Source organism: Macrotis lagotis, chromosome 8 (assembly GCF_037893015.1).
Source record: "Macrotis lagotis isolate mMagLag1 chromosome 8, bilby.v1.9.chrom.fasta, whole genome shotgun sequence".
Taxonomy (NCBI): Eukaryota; Metazoa; Chordata; class Mammalia; order Peramelemorphia; family Peramelidae; genus Macrotis; species Macrotis lagotis.
This window is the reverse complement of record NC_133665.1, coordinates 43885961-43892196: the sequence shown is the minus strand read 5'-3', so window position 1 is coordinate 43892196 and position 6236 is coordinate 43885961. Positions and strand designations below refer to the sequence as shown.

The 6236-nt window shown below is 33.5% G+C and overlaps 1 pseudogene; it reads left to right on the top strand.

The window, feature by feature from the left end:
- Window positions 1-1180: 1180 nt before the first annotated feature.
- LOC141494756 (olfactory receptor 13C3-like) lies at window positions 1181-2149 on the top strand (annotated as a pseudogene).
- The last annotated feature ends 4087 nt before the right edge of the window (window positions 2150-6236 follow it).

Below are 6236 nucleotides of genomic sequence, written 5' to 3'. Positions count from 1 at the left end.
AAGCAATCCATTACTCCCTTTGAGGCTTCACATATAGGCATTTTGTTGCTGCTTTCCTCCTCTGAGATGACATTTTTCTCATCCATATCAGACTTGTACCCATATCTGATTATCACTCTTTAGGTTTTTGTTTGTTTTTTTGCTCAGTCTGATAGTTGAGCTCTGCTTTTTGGACACAAGAGTCATAATCCTAAACTTTTTGTACTCAGGCTGCAGGTCTGGTCCCTGGTTTAACACTTGATAATGGCATTGTTTATGATTTCTTTCAGGTCTTTCTGGTTTGCTAGAATTATCCAACCCAGTTTTGCCTGTTTCCTTAGTACTTCTGGACTGAAACTTGTCTTCCAAGATGGGATAGGGATCACTGATGCTCACCATTGTACTGCTAGCTTGCTAAGCAATACCTGAACTATATTGTGGCTAAGAGCTTCCTGCTGGTTTCCCAGCACCCCTGATTAAACTGGACTGTACTTCCCCTTTAATCCACTTGAGAATAATTTTTTCTCAAGTTTTTCCATGTTATCTTGAATTGAGAATTTGTTTTACTGTGGTTTGTTTTATGGATTCTATTGCCTTGGAGACTTTATTAAAAGTTATTTTGGGAAGAGTTTCGGAGATTCCTAGCTTTGCACCACTCTCTTGGCTTCACCTCCAGAATGTAAACTTCTTGAAAACAGGTTCAATTTCATTTTTGTCTTAGCATCTGCAGTGCTAGAATAGTACTTGCCCATAGTTGGTACTTAATAAATGTATACTCAAAAGCTCACAAATTGTTAAGGGAAAACATTAGTAAAATCACACAAAAAATCCATCTCTTGATTATTTATTTTTTTCTTTCATTCCCTAGTGAGCTCTACACAGGTGAAAGAGAATTAGATATTACTCTTTGAAAGTCATGGCAAGAATGAATCAAATCCTGAAAACTGAAGTCAACAATAGAGACATACACTTCTGCACTTGCTGGGTTCATGTAGATTGATGAAGATAAAAAATAATTCTTTGATCATTTTGATCCTGCTTCCTACTAAGAAAAGACATTCCTCATTGTAATCAGGAATTAAAATAATTTCAAACCAAGTTCCTTAGTAACAAACTAGAGACATGAATGCTGGAAGTCTTTATCATATTTGAGTGAAGAATAAAAGCATTTTACATTATTTATTTTCATGAACTCCTGCAAAATGAAGAAATGGAAAGAATAAATAAAACATTTGTGACTGAATTTCTTCTTCTAGGACTTTCTGGCTATCCAAGATTTGAAATCATTTACTTTGTTCTAATTCTAGTGATGTATATAGTAATCCTGTTTGGCAATGGTGTCCTCATTATAGCAAGTATATTTGATACTCACCTTCACACCCCTATGTACTTTTTCCTTAGTAACCTCTCCTTCTTGGACATCTGTTACACATCCACTTCTATACCCCCAACACTGGTTAGTCTCTTAACTAAGAAAAAAAATATCTCCTTTGTGGGATGTGTAGTACAGATGTTCCTTGGCTTTGCCATGGGAGCAACTGAATGTTTGCTCTTGGGCATGATGGCATTCGATCGTTATGTGGCCATCTGCAACCCTCTAAGATATCCCATCATCATGAACAAAATTGTATATGTACTGATGGCTTCAGTGTCCTGGTTATCAGGAGGGATCAACTCAGTAATACAAACAACTCTTGCCATGCAGTTACCTTTCTGTGGGAATAATGTCATCAATCATTTCACATGTGAGATCCTAGCAGTCTTAAAATTAGCCTGTGCTGATATATCCCTCAATGTGATTAGTATGATGGTTGCCCAACATGATCTTTCTGGTTCTACCAATGCTGGTGATTTTTTTCTCCTATATGTTTATCCTCTACACCATTCTGAGGATGAATTCAGCCAAGGGAAGGCGAAAAGCCTTCTCCACATGCTCAGCCCACCTGACAGTGGTGGTCATATTTTTTGGGGACCCATCTTATTCATGTATGCAAAACCCAAATCACAGGACCCTCTTGGAGAAGACAAGTTACAAGCAACAGACAAACTCATTTCCTTGTTTTATGGTGTGGTCACTCCTATGCTGAACCCCATCATCTATAGCCTTCGGAACAAGGATGTGAAAACTGCAGTGAGAAATTTGCTCAGTCAAAAGTCCTCCTCTCAATGAAACTTCTAAAGCCTGAATCATTGTCAGGGATCTCATAGTAAACTGATTTACTAATAACTAAAAAATATTATGCAGTCCTCTGCATATATATATATGTGTATATATATATATATATATATATATATATATATATATATATGCACACATATATAAAACTGGGATGAATCTTTATAAAGGAGACCAAAGATTTACATAGTACTGGTACAAAAAATGTGTGCTATACTTAAAATAAAACAAGTAATTTGAGTCTGGCATTACTCCTTTATGTAACAGAGACATCACCCACAGCGATATAAAAGCCATGAGGGCATTCTAGGATTCTAGGGAGGAAGCCATGATCTTAAAACTGACTTTATTTATCCCACTGACTTCAGACCAACTAAGATTGCCTAGAACTTTTTTCACAATCCAATATTTTTTTAAATTTCCATAGAGCTCCAACTAATTAGAAATCTTTTATCTGGGATGGAGGTAAAAGACAACAATCATAGCTATCAGCACAAACCATGAATTACTTAATCAGGGATCAGTGCACTAAAGTAAAGAGATACAAGAGGGGTCAATTTTGAGAGAGCAAAGGGAGCAAGACAATCCCATAGTATCTAAAACAATATCTGAAAGGGCATTTCTCAGTAGATAAGTCCAGGTTGGATGCTGGGAATCTCTCAGGAAGTGTAGGGATGGTTGTTGCTATTGTTGTTATTGTTGATTCTTTATTTTTGAAGAAAATGAATAATGAGATGATAATTTGACTTAGTCCTAAATTGTATTTAAGTGAGGCAGAATTGCACAATCATCAACCTCACTCTTCCTTCCATAGTTCTCAAAATCAAGAAGCAAGACAAAAGTCAGGATAGCTGGCAATTTGACTAGGACTTTAAATCATTTTTGCTATCTCATAAACATCAATCTATGAATTAAATTCATGGAGTAAGGAGGGTTGTGAAGTTCTCACTTGCTGGTGTGAGTATAATAATGCAAAATGTTTCCTGACTACAGAAAATGAATACATTATACCCTTCTTGTTTATAATTTAATTAAAAATTCCTCCTTAAGGACTCAAAGGAACTTTTTTTAAGCTTCAAAAATAAATACAAGCTTTTCTTAGTACCTGGTTCAGATATTCTTTGAAGAGATTCTAACTGGTAAATGGGGCCAAAAAGTCAACAGTTAAATCAAGCAAATTTGCACATATTTAGTCATATCTTCAGGAAAAATTATATTGCCCCTGAAGTAGATGATATATTTTAGCAAAATAATTATTCTTCTTAAAATGTTATTCTGAGAAATCACCACAGTGAGTAGATAAAAGTTTGTTGGTCATTCCAATTTCATCACATACTAGTTATGTTACTTTGGGAAGATCATTTTATTCATTATGGCCCTAGTTTCTTCATCTGTGAAATAGGGGGGATTGGAATTATTACATCTATGATATAGTTCTACTCAAATGTGATAGTACTCTATTCTTAATTTTTTGAAGAAAAAACTTTTTTCCCATTTAAAGTTTTTCATCTTCTTACTTTAATACTTCAAAAGAACTATGATTTCATCAGTGTAGTTTACTCAGGTTAAACTCCTCATATTCATTGTTGGTTTTATGAATTGTTATATAAAATTCTTCATCTGATTTGTCACTGAATTCAATTCAGCAAATATTTATTAAGTTCTTGCTAAATAGAGGTAGCATGGTGAGATGAAAAGACAGTCAGCCTCAGTCAGGACTCAAATCTTTGACTTTGACATTGGGCCATCCTGATCAACTCATTTAAATTTTCCTTGTCCCCAGTCATCTCCCTAAAACTATAAATTGCAGTGGGATTGCTGAACTGCCTTAATAGAGAGATTTCCTAACTGAGGCCCTTATGAATAAAGATTTCATTTTAATATAGATGAAATCATGATTAATTTTTTTATTATATTGGCCACTTCACTAAACCCTGAGGATATAAGAGAATACAAAGATCCAACCAGCCCCTGATTTCAATATGTTATTTTTCTGCCAAGTTTATATTCATCTGCTGTTCAACCTTTTGGTAACAAACATCTCCAATTTTATCTACACTGGTCCTCAGATGCCTGGCACTGTATGCTATTGGGTTTATACTTGAAGCCTTTCCAGATTTGTAGAACCTACCAAAAAGTTTTTGTAGCAATATTTTAGAAAAATACTAGTAATTTTTTCTCTTTCAGTCAAAATATCATATACATTAATTATGCTTGATTTCTTATTTGCAATCATATCCTGCTAAAGTCAGAAATTCAGTCAAATTTAAAACACAAAAACAAAAACAGAAGACTGAAAAAGTCAGAATGAATGTCTATCTTCTGATTGCTTCAGAAGAATTTTAACTGTTCAGAGGATTACTGACACAGAATTTTCCTTCTCCCTGTTCATAAGTATTTTCATTCCCTAAGTTGTCTTAAATTTGTAGCTCATCATTCCTTACTGTCATGCCATTCCTAAAATGTACATTTTCTGATTTGAGATTTATAATTGCTTTATAAAGTAGGCAAGTTAGATATTATTATGCCCATTTCATAGATCGCCTAACATTTACTAGATTACAAGTTGCATTATCTCTTTTACAGTTAAGGCAATTGAAGATAACTAGTGTTAAATTACAGGTTACATTACTTCCCCAAATTTACAGATAATAAAATATGAATAATTAAAGTCAAATAATAGATTTCACTATTCGTTCTATTTTACAAATAGTAAAATTGAAAATAATTAGGCTACCTGCATATCATATGACCTTACTTGTTAGACATTTAACATGGACTATAGTGGTAATTCTTCAGTAAAGACATGTACTAAGAATTCTGCTATAGTCTGCTATAGGTTTCCATTATCACTACTGTTGTTCAATATTGTATTAGAAATGTTAGCTTTGGGGGCAGCTAGGGGGTGCAGTGGATAAAGCACCAACACTGGAGTCAGGAGGATCTGAATTCACATTCTTTTTCAGACACTTGATACCTACTTAGCTGTGTGACCTTGAGCTAGTCACTTAACCCCACTCCTTGCAAAAACAAAAGCAAAGCACAACAAAAAAAAACAATAAACAGTAAGAGAAGAAAAAGAAATTGAAGGAATCACAATTGATAATGAAGAAGCAAAACTCTCACTTTATGCAGATATGTTATATTTAGAGAACCTTAGAAAATCATCTATAAAACTACTTGAAAATTGGCAACTTTATCAAATATAAAATAGACTCATATAAATCAATAGCATTTCTTTATATTACTAATGTTATATTACTTTATATTACTAACAAGACAACAGCCAAGAGATAAAGAATTCCATTTAAATTAACTGTAGACAACATAAAATATTTGGGAATTTACCTACCAAGGCAAACTCAGGAACTATTAAAACAACCATAAAACACTTTTCACACAAGTAAAATCAAATCCAAGTAACTGGGTCAATTGCTCAAGGGTAAGTAGAGCTAGTATGATAAAAATGTCAATTCTGCCTAAATTAAATTACTTAATCAGTGTCATACCAATATTGAGTGAGAAAAATTAGTATCTAGATTCATATAGAGGAACAAAAGGTCAAGAATTTAAAGGAATTAATGGGGAAAAATGCAAAGGAAGGCAACCTAGTCATACACGATCTAAAATTATGTTAAAAAATATCAGCCATGAAAACTGTTTGGTATTGGCTAAGAAAAAGAGTGGTAGATCAGTGGGATAGATTAGGTACAAAAGAAACAGTAGTAAATGACTACAATAATCTGCTGTTTGATAAACACAGATTCCATTTTGATAAAAAGCTGCTGGAAAAACTGGAAAATAATGACAGAAACAAGGTATAGACTAACATCTCACACTCTATATCAAAATAAGATAAAAAATGGGTATAATATTAAGACATAAAAGTGATATCATAAGCCAATTAAGAGAACAAGGAATAGTTTATCTATCAGATCTATGTAAAGGGGTACAGTTTATGACTACAGAAAAGATAGAGAACATGATACATGCAAAATGAATAATTTTGACTACATAAATTGAAAAGTTTTTCCACAAACAAAACCACTGCAAGCAAAATTTTAAAAAAGGCAGCAAGGTA